We start from the raw sequence: 18,707 nt of genomic DNA, 5'->3' as shown, positions 1-18,707 counted from the left end.
CTGCAAACCTCTATTTCCTCATCTGAAAAATGGGAGAGGAATACCAGCTTAACATGAAGACATCAAGAGAAAATGTAAGTAGTTGGTTTAGCATAGTGCCTAGCACATGGCAAGCACTCAATAATGTTAGCAAGTAGTATCAATGATGTAAAATATCAGAACATAAATGAGGTTAAATGGGGGAATTCACTAAGAATGGCAGAGAGAGAGCACTCTGGGGTGAGAGAAGGAAACGCAGATCCTCCCAGACTTCTGGTCACCTCAGCATTTACTTTCTGTACTTTGTTTTTATCTTTTCACTTGGAGCCTAGGGACTGCCTGATTTTCATGCGGGCACCCTTCTGCTCTGACATGAAGTAGAATCGGTAGTGTCTGTTAGATTAGTCAACACTGTTGATTGATTGAGATCTTTCTCCACAGGGGAAAAATACACAAAAACTACAGCATGAGCCAAGATTTAAGAGAAGAGAAAGGGAGCTTAGAAGTTGGGAAAATAAAGGCAGAATATTGTTGTTTTTAATTCTTTTTTATCATCACCCAAGGATATATTTTCTTAATTGATTTTAGAGAGAGGAAGGGGGGAGGAGAGAGAGAGAAACATCAATGTGAGACAAGTACATGCCCAGACCGGGTATTGAACCGGCAACCTCGGTATGTGCCCTGACCAGGTATCGAGCCTGTGCAACCTTTTGGTGTATGGAATGACGCTCCAACCAACTGAGCCACCAGGCCAAGGCTTGTTGTTTTTAGTTTTTAGTTTAACTGGACAGCTTCAGAAAAATCTTTAGCACAAACACAGTGATTTTTTTTAGCCAAAAATCTTAGCACTGAAGAAAAAAAAAAAAAGCCCGATTTGCATTATCAATATTCATGGGTATATATGGATCTTTAAACAAGGGCGTGCAGACAGTCACCTTTCCCAGAGTTTGTACCTTGTGGTTACGGAAGAGACAGTTATAACACTTCCCTTGCTAAATTAAACCTGGTCCACTTCACCCACATTTGTTCTGGCTCCAGCCACCCAGTAACACCCCGCCCTGCCCTGGTCCAGGCCTCCGCCCTGGCTGGTCCCCAACCCTCCCACAGAGCAGGAGGTGACCCCAGCTGGATCGAGGGATGTTTTCCTTCCCGTCTGCCCCATTGGTCCCCTGATGGTAGACGCCCCAGGTGTGAAACTGCACACCTAAGAGTTGGCCTTCTGCTTTGGGAGGCCTCAAGAGGAAATCAACAGCTCCTCCATTTCCTGTAGATGAAGGATTATGTGATAGAAACAAATCGCACCCTCATTCCTTTACCCAACTAAAGCCACCCCCCCAAGCCCGGTGGCTGAGAGTTAACGAGCAAGTGACATCAAATCAAGCCTGGGCTTAGACCCCAGAATTTAAAAATGAGTCTTTGGACTTCCAGATGTTTGTTTGTCTCCTTCAGGCTCTGTCTCCACACTCCCTTCCTGCCTGAACCTTTTCAGCAGGGATGAGAGGAAGAGAGTGGGCTGAAACCAGACCCCGGTGCAGAAAGGGTTAACTCCCTCCTTGGTAGGAGGGGGGGCTGCCACCCCCTCTCCTGTGCTTGCTGCTTTGTTTCTGTTGCTTTTCTTCCTTCTCTCTCTCTTTCTCTCTGGCTGATTAACAACTTTTTGAATTTGAAGGAGTTCGCTTCCCAACAGCTCTGCTGCTGCCAGCTGGGCACCAGGCTGGGAACATGCACCCTGTTGACATGGGACAGCACGGGCCAGGAGGCCCAAGAGCCTGGAGAGCTTTTCACATGGAGATGAGCTGCCACTAGGCTCCTTCTGCAACTAATCACCACTGCTGCTGAAATACTACTACTTCCGTTACAACCACCAGTGCCCCAAATGAAGAGCAGGCGCTTTGGGGTAACATCAAACACAGATGGTCACTTCCCATTTGGGATCTCCCAGCCCTCCTAGTGAACATCCGAGGGACCCCCAATATGAGTGTAGGGGTAGGTTGCTGCCTCTGTTAGTGGAGTTGGAGCAGCGCTGGGATCTGCCTATTTTCTGCTTAAAACAAGGCTTCCCTGATGAAGATTTTGGGGTGCAGAATGTGGAAAAAAAAGGCTTATGGAAGAGTGAGTGCAAAGAGCACAGGCCTCAGAGTCACCCAGCCTGAGTTTGAGTCTTAGTTTCACCCCTCACAAGCTGTATGACCTTGGACCATTCCTTGCCCTCTCTTAGCCATTTCCTCATCAAAAACCAGAAATATTGATAATATCAGGGTTGTTGTGAGGGCTCAAAGTAATGTAGGCAGGCGGTTAGCACAGTGCCTGGCACTCTGTAGGGGCTCTGTAATGAAAGCATTGCAGTTATGTTGATCTCGGTGTGTCATCCCCTTCACAGACACACCCACCCCAGCTCCATACACACACCACTCCAGACACGCCCAGTGTCCCTAGCAAAGTAACTAGCTTATTATTTATACTTCTCTCCACACTGGCCCTGGATCCTGGAAAACCACATGGAGATCGTAATAATGACAACAACCAACATTTGCATTTCCCTTCCTGGTCTGCAAAGCAAACACCCACATCCTGCTCTTTAATCCTCAGAACTGCCTTGTGGAGTGTTGAGTATCTCTCACTTTGTTGTTGTTGTTGTTGTTATCAGAAGAGAAAGCTCAGGCTCAAAGGAGTTAAGTGGGGTACCCAAGGTCACAAGGTTCACAAATGGCAGATCTGGGACTGAAGTTCAGTGTTCTTCCACTCCAAACTCCTTGTTGCCCAGCACCCTCCTGCAGGAGGCAAGCACCCTCATTCCACCAAAACAACACTTACCACCCACCCCCAGGGCAATCTGTTAGGGAATTAACAAATTTACCTGTGACAATGTAGAAACAGCTGTCAATGGGTTACCCCTCCCAGGCTAAATATATATGTTTGGGTGAAGGTCTTCTGTTGACTAGACCTTGACCCAAAGGATTACTGTAATAGGGACTTTCAGCTCTTAACCCCACGGGGGACTGCCTTTTCCTTCCATGTAGAAGATTTGTCACACCTATAGAGGCTGTGACCACATGAATAAAGGGGAAACATCACACAATTATAAAGTTGTCAGCAATCTTTAACTCAGTAGGAAATAGCCCAGTGATTGGGTTACTGTATCCTAGACTTACTCCCGCCTTCTCACCCAGCTAGATTCAGTCACTGGGCTCTGGCTAAAGGGGGCTAGTTTAAAATTGGGAAGAAGTGGTGAGCTTCTCAATGACATCCATATCTCCTTTGATCTTAACAACACCTGTGAGGTTGTGTGAAACAGGTGCCATTTTCCTCTATATAAATAAGGATGCTGAGAGGTTTAGAGGGCTTTAACTAAGGTGCCCAAGATCCCAGACCAGCACACAGGGGTGTCCAGAGCAGTCTCATTCTTTCAGAATGGTGCTTCTTCCACTCCTTCCTGCAGATCCTGCACTTTCTGAGTTTTTACAAAATAAAGAAACCACAAGTTTTTCCTCCCACAAGACTAGGCACTGGCCAATCCCTGACTCTACAGATGTAACAGTGAATCACGAAGACGGGTAGAACACACAGAGACCACCCTGTCCACCGCCATACTGCATTTGGGTGTGGACCCTGGAACTCCTCTATGATGTGGGTTTGGAAAGGACACAGAGACAACGCCTTCCCAAAATGGAAGCAGTGAGAAGTAAGCCCAGCTGTTTTTGTAGCTGGAGGGGAAGTCAGAGGTTGACCTGGTCATTCTGTCTAAGAATGTGAAAGGTTAATTGTGTCTGTCATTTTCCCTAGGATAAGGCAAGAAATTGTGGGTTTTAGTCATAGTAGAAAGATCCAGGATAGACATTAGAAAGAACTTTCTGACCATGAAGGCCACTAGAAGCTGAAGCAGATTCATGAGACAGGAGAGGAAGCTGCTTCTTTGGAGAACTATAGGAAATAGGTTAGCTGCCGGGTAGAGTAGGGTACCCATCATGGATATGAGGAGCTTGAAGTCTGGGATTACTAGATTTCACTTTGAGCCCCATGACTAAAAACTGCTAGGAGATATCATATAAACAGAAAGTGTAACTACACTTATTTTTAATTGAATAATCATTGCTTCCAATTTGGGATGATTTCAACAATGCTTCTTCTTGTATTTCTATTTTGGCTCTCTAGGGGAAATTTGACGTTTCCTGGTAATTTATAATTTTAACCACAGGTTTCCTGAGGTGGTAAGTTTATATGGAAAAATAGTTCACTCTGAATCTTAAAATTTTTTTCTGTGGTATAATTTGCCATCACACTAAACACACATGTCATTATCTCATAAGCTCATAATTGCTGACTCCTCTAACCCTGACATCTCCAGAACAGGTAGTTCTCCTTCAAAGAACATACCATTGCAATACTAATACAAAACTCAGGTGCCCCTGAATGACAGGTAGAGAAGTTTTTTAAAAATGGAAATGACAGCCAAGAAATGGAGAAATAAAGGATGCTCTGTGATCCTGACCTTGCTGCTTTCTCCTCCTTGGGTTGGAAGGTCCCGTCCTTCATCTATGCTGATGAGGGTGCTAACCTGTATGTACAGGGCATGTGCTCCAGAGCCTTTCTGGAAAGTGATGGGTTTACACAGATCCAGACACACACTTGTCCTCAATTCCTGGTGTTTATGAAATGGCTCCCAGAGGAGCGTGTGGAGACTGGGAGACTAAATCACCTGCCTGCAGGGCTAAACCTGTGGCCATATTTTATCCTGAGCTAGCCAGATAGCAGGAACAATATATAAATGGATTAAATAATCCCTTGAGACTATATTACAGAACAGAGCAATGCTTCCCAAACTTTCCCCCTATACAATGTAGTGATAACACAATAATAATAATCCTGGATAAACAGATGACATTGCTTGCAACCAACTAGGTGGCTCCAGCCACTCCAAGCCTTGGCTAGATGCCCAATGGCTAAAAGGCCAATATTTTGTGTCACTTATCGGGAAGTTCCAAGGTGGAGCAACATGGTTAGGGCAGAGTGGCACCAGATGGGAGAGGGCTCTGAAATTAGATGGCTTGGATTTGAGTCCTGGCTCAGTTACTTATTATGACCTTGGGTCAGTTCCCTTGCCTCGGTTTCCTCGAGATGTAATGGGGCTAATAATAGTACATACTTCGTGGGGCTATTCTCAGTATGAAATTAGTTAATCCATGTAAAGTGCTTAGAAGAGTGTCTGGCAAGTACTGGATAAATGGCACCTGCTGAGGTTACTGCTGTGTTTGCTCCACAGTCCAGGGCCTGCTTCCCTGCAGAGAAGAGCAGGCATAAACAGAACCGTGCTCCAAATCCAGTTAGAAATTAGAGTCGGTTGAGTCATTGCTTTCTCAATCTGGGCCTCTACTCTTCTCTCGCCCCACTTATTTCTCCCCTTCCCTAATGTGTCTGTGGATACCTAAGAGGTAGCAGTAAAAGAGAAAAGAGAATTGACTTGGAAGCAGGAAATTCACATCCCAATCCTGGTCTTTCTACCCACTAGTGATTTGTTGTTTTTTTAACCAGTTCTGTGGAGGGGAATCTGGCCCTCATGCTCCTGAATGAATGAATGATCTGCCCCAGTGCACCTTGGGGTGGGGCTGAAGAGTTCATTTGAATCTACCATGACCTAGATTTCTTTTTTTAATTCAGCAGAATAAATTTTCCCCCTGAAGGAAATCATACTCATGGGAAGGAGGAGGGGAAGGAAGGAAGGAAGGAAGGAAGGAAGGAAGGAAGGAAGGAAGGAAGGAAGGAAGGAAGGAAGGAAGGAAGGGAGGGAGGGAGGGAGGGAGGGAGGGAGGGAGGGAGGAAGGGAGGAAGGAAGGAAGGAAGGAAGGAAGGAAGGAAGGAAGGAAGGAAGGAAGGAAGGAAGGAAGGAAGGAAGGAAGGATTGAGAAGTGGAGGTTGACCAGATGACTACAGAAAGTCATTTTTCTACTGTACTATGTCATGGCTACTTTGTGGTGCCAAATTATATAGTATGGTGTTGGATGTATATGGGAGCTGATACCTAGATCTACAGCATCAATGTCCAGCAAAATTAACACAGAACAAGTTCTTTTCTCTGAATCAAAACACCCTAACACATCCTCACCTGCGGTAAAACATACCTTCAATTGGCCACTATTGCCCTCCCAATAGTTGAATTCTAAATTGGAGCCTTTTTTACCTCAAGAATAAATCTGTAAATATGTCTCCTAGGTAACACCCTGTTAGCTTTATTACTCAAAGCTCTTGAAAATAATAAAACTGCATTTCTTTTTTAAAATAGTAATGCAGTCATCTCACATAGGCCTCCTACTCAATTAGTCTGAATTAGGAAAGCATGTTTCTTTCTGCTCAAATGAGGTCACTGGATAAATACGCACAGATTTATATTCATTCATGAGAAATACATGAAACATACCATTTCCCGGCATCTGGGATTATTCTTTTCTAGCTCTATTTTATTTAGAGGTGGTTACGACACATACATCTTTCTTGTTGTAAAAAATTAATCGCTTAGCCCAAATAGTCACTCAGAAATAACAACCAGAGCAACAACTCAATTTAATCCTGATTCTGACAAGAGCATCTTCCACCTTCAGGGTTTGAAGAGAATTTTCCCTCCTTTTCTCCCTACCATCCTGTCCTCCAGAGAGGATGGCCCTCCGAAGCCATTTCTCTCAGCTCCTGGAGGCCAGCCATACTGCTCTTGCAAAGTCATGCCAGAATGGATGTCCTAACAGAGGGGAGCTGGGCAGAGCTGTGTGGCCTGAAGGATTTGGCAGAGCAAAGTCCCACCAAGCTGGCCCTGTGGTTTCACTCTGTTTTCACTGATATACATGCCCTTCCTCCATGAAACCCAGATCAGGCCTGTTTGAGAAAGACTTTCCTGGAGTTAGGACACCTACCACAGGCTCAAAACCCTGCCAGTCCCATCCAATAAGCAGAATGATGTTTTTGAAGCCTTGCAGAGAGCCCTGACCTGCCTCTCAGGAATGCATGGGCTGGCAGCCTGGAGAAGAGCCAGGTTCAACAACTGGGCATCCTCAGAGGCTTCTTGTGGCGCTGTGGGAGCAGGGAGGGGAGCCTGGGCCAGCAGTGGTGGCATTCATGGACCTGGAGGGGGAGGGGAAAGACAAGATGAAGGCAGCCAGGACTTTATTGCCTGCCACCTTTGACAAATGACGATGGTTAGCACAATGAGTTCACCAGCAAAGAAAACACTCGCAGGGCCGCCATGGGGCCCTTTGAGAGAACCACATCTCATCTCCCCTAGTGGCACAACCATCACCAAGGCAGCCCCTGAGTGTGGCCTGAGCCAATCAGGCTTCCCCAGGGCTTGGTTCCTGTGGTCGGCTGAATAATGGCCCCCAAAGGTACCCCAGCCCTAATCCCTAGAACCTGTGAATGTTATCTTTTATGGCAAAAGGGAAAAAAGGACTTGGCAAATATGATTAAATTGAGGATCTTGAGGTGGGGGATTATCCTGGATTATCTGAGTGGTACTTAAATGTGATCAGAGGTGTCCTTAAAAGACGGAGGCAGAGCCCTAGCCAATTTGGCTCAGTGGCTAGAGCATTGGCCTGCAGACTGAAGGGTCCCGGGTTCGATTTCAGCCAAGGGCATGTACCTCGGTTGCAGGCTCCCGGCCCTGGTCGGGGTACATGCTGGAGGCAACCAATCAATGTGTCTCTCTCACATCGATGTTTCTCTCTCTGAAAAGCAATGAAAAAAAATATCCTTGAGTGAGGATCTAAAAAAAGAAAAAGAAAAGAGGCAGAGGGAGAGTTGACTACAGAAGAGGGGAAGGCAATGTGAGGACTGACGCAGAGATGGGAAGTGATGTTCTTTGACAAGGAGGAAGGAGCCTCAAGTCAAGAAATAAGGCAGCTGCTAGGAGTGAAAATGTCAAGGAAACAGACTCTCCTCTAGGGCCTTGAGAAGGGGCCAGCCCTGCCAACACCTTCACTTTAGCCGAATGAAGCTGATTCCAGACTTCTGGCCTCTAGTATACATTTGTGTTGTTTTAAGCCACTAAATTTGTAGTAATTTGTGTCAGCAGCAATAGAAAACTGAAAAAGTTCTTAAGTATGGGGAATGCCCACTTGCAGGGCCTCCTTTCAGGGCAAAGAGACTCCCCGAAAGACAAAAAAGGAACATCAGGCACATCTGGGCAGATATTTCCACAGCCCGAATACTGTGCATCTTTGGCCAACACTGGGAGTGCTCAGGGCAGGAATGGTTGGAGAGAACTGACATTTACTGAACACCTACTGTGTGCTTCACCGTTCATGTATTATCTTATTTAACCCTCGCAACACCTTGTACGACAGATGTTAGCACTCCGTTTTCTGATGAAGACATTGCACTCAGAGACTTCAGGTCATTTGCCCAAGGTTGAACAGCTGGTCAGCAGCATTTCCCCAGGGGCATGTAATTGTGGCTTCTCCCCTCTCCTGTCCTGTGTACCCCTTCCTTAGGGATCCTCCAAAGTGAGAGATTGGGTGAGGCACTTGCTATGGCTACCATTCCAAGGAGTTCATTCATTCATTCATTCATTCATTCATTCATTCATTCATTCATTCATTCACTTAGCCAGCACCTCCCAAGAGTTAGGTCCTATTTTGTGGGAAAAGGAGCAACCTTCTGCCTCAGGTGACTTACAAGCCAAAAACAGACTTTTACACAACTTATGTTGGCACTTCCCTGTAAAAAGTCCACCACCTCTCAGGCAAGGACAACTGGCACAGAGGATCATGCATATTCTACAACGAGAATTACTTTATTTTACCAAGCAGGAGCAAAAGCTTGGCCTTGTTGGTGATTTGTCCAAACAAAGAGAAGAGGAACTGGGATTCTTCATGCATTGAGGATGCCACTCGTTTGCAATCAGAGAGTTTTCCTGGAGATGTGCATAAGTTTGTATTGGGCCCCACCACTCCTGCACACCAACACTGAGTGTTGGTTAGTGCTTAGCCAGTGTAGGGGTACAGGCTGTGGCCTGAAGCAGTTCTGCTAAACTTGATCCAGGGTTTAGCCTGGACTTATCTCTATAGTATCAGGCTGTATGACAGGTAAGAATAGGGCCTATAGCTTACACCTACATCGGCTGCTCTGTACCTGGGGTGTAACATGCAGGCACTGTTGAGTTCTGACTGGGTGTCCCTCTCTTTATGTTCTCTCCCAGCAACGATGCTGACTTTGTTCTCATTTAGGCTTTTGTTGTTAGTTGTTTCAAAAAGGGATGCTTTCAGTCACAAACAGAAAATCCATTCCAAACTGGCTTAAATAATCAAGGTATTTTATTGACTCCATTTAACTGAAAAGTCTAGAAGTAGGGCTGGCTTCTAGGGAGGCTTGTTCTCAAGCCTCAAATAACGCAACTAACTAGGCCTTTATTTCTCTCTCCATTTCTCAGCTTTGTTTCCTCACCGGGCTCTACCCACATGAGATTCTCTTCTCCATGACCCCCAAGATAGCTGTCAATGCCCCTAACTGAGTCTTGCTGGCCTTGATGGGCAGAGTAGGATGATGTTCCCAATGGGGAAGGCCAGGAGAAGTGTGATGCACTGATGGCTCAGAGCTGATCCCATGCTCCCTTCCTAGCACCGGGGGTGGAATCACCTAAGAGCACACAGCTGATTAGGGGAGGAAGCATGATTTCCCTCAGGAAGTCAGGGATGTTATTAAGAAGACGAAGGAGAAATGGAGAGATACTGGGGAGCCAACCAAAATATGTCTATGAAATGTCTACAAAACTGATAGGGTTTTGTTGTTGTTGTTTTGATCTTAAATGAACAAATTTCTACCCTTCTTAATACTCCCTCGGAGTGAATAATCTTGCAAGGGCTTCCTTAATTGGGTACTTATGATATAACATACTCCTTAACACTCGGGTGAACAGATTTCTTCTTCATTAAGGCTCCAGGGCTTTCAGATGCCAGCTCTTCCCTCTGTTCCCTCTCCGTGCTTCCCCTAAAAGAAGCAGCACTGAAATATTGCCCTTGATTAATCACAGGCCAATTATCTAGTCTGTGGATTATCAGGACTCCTTTTTCTTCCCACATCCTGCCTGCCTTTTAGCCGTCCCCCTGCTCATTAACAAGCCTGAATGAAAAGATAGGGTAAAAAAAAGGAAATAGAACTTCAAATCAGCCAGTTTCGCTTCTTACCAACCCTGGTAAAATTTTTGAGGAGGAAGTTGAAAAGAAATGAGGGCATGAGATTATCTTGAATTTCCATGACTTGTGATAATTTTGTTGATTCCTTCCCCATGCCCATTGCACCTCTACCCCCATCCTCCTTAGAGATACTGAACACAAAGCATATGCCTTAGACAGCCAAGAATTCCAAATGGCTTCACTCTTGTTCTCTCATTTCCCAGGTATCTCAATAATTTTTTAAATCATTTTTTTTTTTAAATCAAGGCAATTATTTTTGAGACCTGTTGAAAGGGTAATAGCTCAGCCCTACTGCCCCAGTTGAGAGCTCAGACCCCCACGTCTCCATTTCCTAATGAATAGGAGTCACATAAGCACAGGAGCCCTTGCTAAATCAGGTAGACAAAGGGAAGAGGGTCAGGAGCACAGTGGGGGTACTGGGCACCCCTCCCTGAAGCCAAAGTGTTTCCATCACCTTCAGTGGGCATCTGATCACCATTTCCACCTACCATCCACATCTACTTGACCCCTTCTAACTCTGATAGGCTGAACAGGAATTGGTGATGAACTCCTAGATTTTTGGTCTCCTTAGCAGAATTCAAGCAAAAAGGATACCTCTTCTATTTTTTAAGGAACATTTGTTCCCCCAACATCTAAAAGCAAGCCATTTCCAATGGGATTTGTCTTTCTCCTGGACACACCTGCTGGAACAGAGACTTCTGATTTGGCTATTAGATAAGAGCAGTGAGGATAGTTATTAGAAAGATCCAGCTCCTTTATACCATAATGTGAAAGTAACTACCCAAGGGCTGTAAATTTAGTAATAAAAATGGAGGAAATGTTTTCAAATCCAAGCCACTAGTCCCACATTCAGCCTGTAAGTCTTAGTAGAAGGCACGGGCTTGGGAGCTTGTCTTAGTTTATTCGAGCTGCAATAATAAAATTGGCTAGGTGTTTTACCAACAACAGAAATTTATTTCCCATAGTTTTGGAGGCTGGGAAGTCCAAGATCAAGGCACGAGCAGATTTGGTGTCTGGTAAGCCCCCTTCTTGGTCAATAGAAGGCTGTCTGTTCATCTGCCCACTATGTCCCCTCATGTGGTGGAAGGGGAAGTTCTCTGGGTCTCTTTCACAAGGGCACTAATCCCATCATGAAGGCTCTACCTTCATGACCTAATCATCATCCTCATGACCTAATCCTCTCCCCAACTCCAAATACCCAAGTGGGGATTAGGTTTCAACAGATGAATTTTGTTGAGACACTCACATTTGGTTTATAGCAGGGCTGGCACCTCCTTTCACTAGCAATGTGGCTTGGCCAAAGTGACCTGCATTTTCATAGACAGAGAGTTAAGTCATGCACTGACAACCTCTCCCAGCAATGTTTAGAAGGGTCATAAGCAACCCACACCCTCAGCATTGTGAGTGGTGGCTGTTATGGAAGCATAAAGCGTTGCAGGACTCAGAAACAGAAAAAAACTGGACTCCTGATCCACCTTTGCACCAACACTGTGGCCAGCTGAGGCAAGTAACAACCTCTCTGAGCATCAGTTTTCCCATCCGTAAATGTGAACCTCAACCATCCTCACAGGGTTGCACTGGGGGTCAGATGCACTATAATGTACACCGATGTGTGCAAACTGCACCCAAAATTGTGATACTGATAATGACAATCATGATGCCTGGGTACATGCCCTCCTTCTAGTGGCCACAACAGTAAGAGAATGAGCTTGGAAGGAGGGCAGAGCCCACGCTGGGGAACCCTTGGAAGCCTTCCCTCATGAGGGTAACTGGCCCTCAAAAATCCAAGTCTCAACTCTGCTCAAACTTCGTTGACTTGACAGCTGCCTCCCATCCCCCCTGAGAGACCTGCCATCTCCCCAGCGCCCATCATTTATAGTTCCCTCTGCCAACTGGGGGCTGACAATATCTGCCTTCGGGTGTATGATTTCACTTGCTTCTCCAGTGTCATTACTGGGCTAATGACCATCAGCAGGCACTATGCTAAGCACTTCATTATTTTTTTAAAAAAATATGTCTTTATTGATTTCAGGGAGAGAGATAGAAACATCAATGATGAGAGAGTCATTGGTCGGCTGCCTCCTGCTCCCCCCTACTGGGGATCGAGCCCGAAACTCAGGCATATGCCGTGACTGGGAATCAGACCATGATCTCCTGGATCATAGGTCGATGCTCAGCTGCTGAGTCACTCTGGCCAGGCTATGCTAAGCACTTTATGTATACAACATTATGTAATCTTTATTTGTAGGTGACAATATAATAAGAGTTGTTGCCCCATTTTTACATGGGAAGAATATGAGGCCCAGAAAAGATTGGTGACTGTAACTTTCCCAAGGTCATGTGGCTATTAAGAGACAGGCTGCAAAACTCCCAGGGCCTGCCTGACTGTGTGCATTCTGACCACTGAACTTGACTGCCTCATCGTTCCCTTTGCCCAGGCTCAAGGGAGGGGCCACAAAAGGCTCAAGAGAGAAGTCAGTCCTGCCTGTACGGGGCCCTAAAGGAAGGTTAGAGCTTCCTTCCTGAATTCTGGCACCTTCTCCTTAGGTTGGCTGGTCTCTGAGCCCCACTATGTTTTATGCAGGACCTCTGGATGAGAACCTACTCCCCTGCCCGCACCCAACAGGTTCACAGACAGACAGAAGCTCAGGAAGGGAACAGATCTTCCTATCAGCCGGGTCTCAGGAATCTGAGGATTAATTGCCCTGCCAGCAGCTTGTTAGAGGCTGTGCTGGCAGATGAGGGGAGCAGCAATAGAATCAGCCAATTAAGCAGCCAATGGTGCTGAACTAAACGTGACCTCGAACTTAATTGTGGATGTTGTTTCTCAGCAGTTTCTCACCAATCTGGGTTTGGGAGAAAGAATGGGATGGTAAGGGGAGGGTGAGTAGCAAGAGGAGGGTCCTGTTGTAGGGGACACATCTGCTCATGACTCCTTTCTTTCTTTCTTAAGGGGACAGCAAGGATTCAGTGGTTTCCAGCACAGGAAAGTTGGGGAGGGGCAGCCAGTCTCTGGCCGTAGCCCAGGAGCAGCAGGAAGGTGACAAGGGGACCTCTCCTTGTCAGTTGAGTGAAATATTTCCGAGTAGACCAGAGATCCAAACCCAGGGCCGTGCCTCTAATAGGGGTTTGGGGACAATGCTAGGGGCAGGAGCCTGCAGGTAGGACAGGAGCCTGGGCTATGTTTTACAGGGAACTTACACACAATTTGAAAACTTCTCCTTCCTCTCTACTCACGTCACCAGCTTCATGATTCAGGAGCCCCTTGCTTCCATCCACACTTTCTAAGTATCTGGAATACCATTTCAGAAAACATGTGAGCCTGGAGAACAGTGGGATTGGGGGCTCCGATGGAGATGGAGACAATAATGTCGCCACACCAATCTGTCTACTTCCCCAGTGGCATCATGGAGGTGCATTGTTCGGATCTCCTCTCAAGAAACAACTTGCCATTCAACTGCAAGGAGTGTGGTGAGCTGACACCGCCACCTGTTAGAGTCTTCAGGCCCCACCTCAGCTCTGAGGCCAAGAGCCCAGGCAGCAACTGAGGGTGGAGGAGTACTAGGGCCTGCTGTCTCTGCCTTTAATGGGTGGTCTTGGCTCCAGAGCTCCCCGCTGGTTGTCTGAGACTGTCAGATCAACATTGCATTCCAAGGCTTTCCCTACCCAATTCTGCTGTCTCTCCCTTTAATCTTTCACTGGCATTACCCCCTGTATCAGGCTGTCTAGGCTGTCATAACAAAACACCACAGACTGGGTGGATTATACAGTTACTTACAGATTTGCAAGCTAGAAGTCCAAGATCAAGGGGCCATCAGAGTTGGTTTCTGGTAAGGGCCCTCTTCCTGGCTTATAGACAGCCACCTTCTCATGTGGCTTTCCTCTGTGCATATGGAGAGTCTCTTTCTCTTCTTAAAAGGACACTAGTCTGATGGGGTCTCATTTAACCTTAATTACCTCCTTAAAGTCCCTATCTTCAAATGTAGTTATGTTGAGGGAAGGAATACAATTCAGTCCTTGACAACCCCCAATAAATTTCTTACATATCTGACTGTCTTAGCATCTGGTTCCCAGAAGAGCCAAACCAACTCAGCCTTCTCCCTAGGGGCATGTCCCACACCTAAAGGGCTGTTCCTTTCTCCCCATTTCTTCCTAGCCTATTCTGAGTCCCCTCCCTGCTTGCTCTTGTCCCAGTTCCAAAGAACAGGCAATGTGTGTCCTAGGGCTCTGCCAACCAGTGCCTCTAACGTCTTCTCCCAGATCTCAGACTCCCACAAAAGCAAATAGGATTCCCAGTCAAAGGAGAAAATGTCACAAGCTGGAGAAAGTGTTTTTACCTCTCAAATGTGAGATTCTGAGTCTGCAAAGACTCCTGAAAAAGCATAGACACATTGATTGAGTGCCTCCAAGATGAGTAAGGTGCCAAAGGTAAAGGGTCTGTAGCCCGCCTTGGGAACAGACAGTCCATTGCAGATGGGGTTAGGTGACACAGAAACATGGAGAATCTGAAGCACCAGGGGCACAACCATGGACAAGAGAACCCAGAGGGAGAGATTAATTCAGCTTGGGAGGATCTCAGAGGACTCCTTCATACAGGCAGCATTGGAGTTGGCCCTGCAAGACAGCAAGGATCAGGTAATATAAGCAGAGAAAGGCGCAGAAATCCAGGGTCAGAAAAATGCAGGAGGATTCAAGGCACAGTGACCAGCTAAGCAACATGGAGTGTATGGTGTTTTGAAGATATGGTTAGAATTATAAGGTATATTTAAATAATAGGGGGATTTGAATGCTAAGGTATTTGGATTGTATTCTGTTGGTACCATGGAGCCATGAAGAGATGTTATTATAGGAGTGATGTGATAAGATCAGAGTTTTAAAAATATAAGCTCTTGACAGTACAAAAATTAGGGATTGGAGATGACCAAAACGGTTAAAGGCTGTTCTAACAGTGAAAGCAAGAATGATAAGGGCCCGACTTGGTCAGAGAAGAGGCCTTAGTAAAGAGGGATAAGACTGGAGATTGACTGCAGAGAATCACTAACAAGATGCACATGGGGCAACAGAAGATATTAGGGTCATGAGTCTGAATGATCTGCAAAATGGCCTTAGAACAGGATTGAGCCAAAGAGGAAAAGTATGGATAGAGTCACACTGAGGCTGAGATGAAAGCAGCTGGGTGTGGAGTTTGGAGTCTGGGAGAGCAATAAATTAAAATACAATTTGGAAGTCATTCCCACTGTTACCTCCACCTTGCAGATTCAGTTGCTGAAAAAAGAGAAAGTGAAAAGAAAAGAGAAGCTAAAGCCAAATCTTGGGATTTACTGACCTCAAAACATGGTGGGGCAGAAGTACTGGAAAGAGTTCCAAGTAGAAGGGGATGGTCAACAATGTCAGCACTATAGAGAAGTCACATCACCAAGGATGAGAATACGGACCACTGAGAGATGCCAAGTGGGGTGGGGGTGGGAGTGGAGTTGGCCTTACAGACACTAGTTACATCGGAGAGCTGCAGGCAGGGGACAGTCTTGCTGGGTTGAGGCAGGAGCTGAAGGCAGGGAAGTGAGGTAGACAGTGCTGCTGACTCCTCTCTCTGAAATCTGTCTAAGAACAAAAGGTGAAAGGCAGTCTTAATTTAAGTAAAACAAGGCCCAAAGAGTGGTTAATCTAAGAATGCAAAAGTTTTTAAATCATTTTATTTGAAAATAATTTCAAACTTGAAGAAAAGTTTCAGGAGCATAAATTAGACATAGAATATCTATCTACTTTTTACTCAGAGTCACCTATTAACATTTTGCCCATGTGCTTCATCATCTGCACTCTCTCATATCTATACATATCTATGTGAATATATATGTTTGCAGATATACATGCATATATATATATATATATATATATATATGTAAAACATTTTCTGAATCTTTTGAGTGTAAATACCTATATCATGGCCCTTTACTCCTAAATCTATCAGTGTGTATTTACTAAGAACAAAAGTATTCTCTTACATAACCACAGTATATTATCAACTTTAGAAATTTAATGTTGATACACCCCTTTCTTCAATGGACCCAGTAATGTCCTTTATAACATTCCCCCCCTCCGCCAACTGGGGGGAACATATAAGTAGGCCTTTCTTCCTGTATTCTCAGCAGCTGTAGCCCCTGGGGGGTGGGGTAGGACCTGGGTTCAGAGAGGTAGTCTCCCCATTAGCATCCACTTAAGCCATGTATCAGTTGCCAAAGGCCCTAATTCCTGAGACCATGAGCAGGATATGGGTCCAATCGTAGAGAGGTAAATTAGGTTGACCTCCATGTCTGCTAAGCTCCTGGCCTGTGTATTAGAAGAATTCCTTTTCATTTCCCTTCTCTGTTTTACAAAAGAAAAAACAAAAAACAACATTTGTCAGTCTTCTAAGGCCTGTTCAGTAGCTTAAACAGTTCTGTGTTCTCTTTGAGCAAAGGATGCATTTCTGAGCCTCTGCTAATATATCCTTGTCAATGAAAATGGATCCTTCATGAAATCTAAAGCCATCTCATGGACTTTAGTATTTGCTTAAATGAGCCTCCTGCTGAAGCCTTTCGTGGGTGATGATATGTTTCTTCTCATTTCCCTACAGTCTCTGGCCCATGAGGGATATATATATAGTTTTTACCCCTTTTGAGGCTGTTTACTTCATGAATTGGCTATTTTTAACTCTGAGACAGAATAAACCTGGTACTTTGGGGTGTTTCTGACCTGAATACTGTTAGTAGGATTATTTGGCAACACAGAAATGTGTCCTTCTTAATACTTGTCCTTGCGAATCTTGGCAATCCCAGTTTCTGACACTGGTATGCTTCTTTTTACCAGATGAAAACTATATATCCCACTGTATTTCCTAATTTGGGTTGGCTGCGAGAACTCCCAGAGCTACACTTGGTACTCAATTACAACAAATACATTGGCATAGATTTTTCTTATATTTTTATCTTCATTTACCATATATATGTATTTATTTTATTTTTCATGTATATATCTCTATGTATAACTATCTTATCTACATATGATTTTACTGTAGATGTGTCTTTAACATTAAACATCCTAAAATCATTTTTGGAAGCAAATGGGGTGTGCCTTAAAAATATATATCTCCTCACAGGACACTTGTCTCATTCTGGCCACTTATTCTACCCATTCCACACAAAAATAAGTCCAAAATATTTTTTCATGCCTATTAGCTACCTCTCCTGGTCCCAACTATAAATGGCCTTGCCACAGGCAATTTGGCTTGGGGCAGGAGCTCTTAGTTAAAATAGAAACTTCTCTCCTTGGATTACATCCTGAGTCCTTGTGTTTATTTAATTTCTTCTGAGAAATTCGAGTCTGATGCTGACAGAAGCCAAAGGGAATGCTAGTCCAGAAGGGCACTACCTTCCCAAGCTGATTTTTGTAAGAGAGGAGAGAAAGCCTGACCTTCTTTAGGGAAGCTGGTGCTCCCCCAGCCACGGCAGAGAAAAGAGAAAGGGTGAGAGGGCAGTTTCCTCACAGGTGACCCTTCTTTATAACAATGTGGATGCCTAACTGATTATTGGCTCAGGCCTAAAGAGTGGAACCAAAAACCAAGGACAGACAGGTCTGTAAGGAATCTTCAAGGCATTTTCCTTGTGACACAGAAAACGTCCTAAAGCAGGGAAGATACTTTCTCTGGTGGTTGGTTTAGAGCCAAGTCTACACTGGCTCTCTGCATGTTTCTAAGAAGAACCAGACAAGGTTTAAAATAGATATGTAGGTGGGGTCATAGAAAATAATAATAGTAATGGAAGACACTTGTATAGACTATCCAAGAGCCAGTTATTGATTCAAGCACTTACAAACACACACACACACATCATCCATGAGGTAGGTACATTATCATTACCCCCATTTTACAGAGGATGAAACTGGGGTTCAGGGAAGGTAAATAACTTGTCCAAGGTTACACAGCTAGTAAAGTGGCAGAGGTGGCTCTTCTGCCCCAGAAGTCTTGCTTCTGAGTTTGTATTCCCTACCCCTCTACTATATTCACCCAGTGGCCAGCACACGACTTTCAGGTGGCCCCTATCCCATGTAAGCCATAGGACACAGACCCCTGAGTCCCAAATAGTATATAATATTGGGCTCCAGCCCCTGAGAATTCCAGAGAAAATTTGTTCACTAAAACTGTGTCAGCCCATTTTCTTATCCATGGGCAGAAATGATATAAAGTATGCTGATTTAGAGTCTAGTTACAAGTCTTTTGAAGAATTTCAGAGACATCACTCTTAAACATTCTACAAGAAAGTGAGAATTTCAATCATTCAGTCAGTCAAAACACATTTATTAGGTGCCTACTGCATCCCACTCACTTTGCTGTGTTCTGGAGAGACGATGACTCAGCCCCAGTGGTCCCTACCCTCAGGACACTGCCAGTCCCGGGACAGGATGCAATGGGGTAGAGAGGGAATAGTGCTTCACCAGGTAAGGGAAAGCCTGATTGGGGTCCCATTCTGCCACTAACCTGCTGTGGACTTCGGTTTCCACAGCTGTAAAGTGGGGGTGGTT

This window comes from Miniopterus natalensis, chromosome 8, assembly GCF_054644295.1.
Source record: "Miniopterus natalensis isolate mMinNat1 chromosome 8, mMinNat1.hap1, whole genome shotgun sequence".
NCBI lineage: Eukaryota > Metazoa > Chordata > Mammalia > Chiroptera > Miniopteridae > Miniopterus > Miniopterus natalensis.
Note: the sequence above shows the minus strand (reverse complement) of the source record.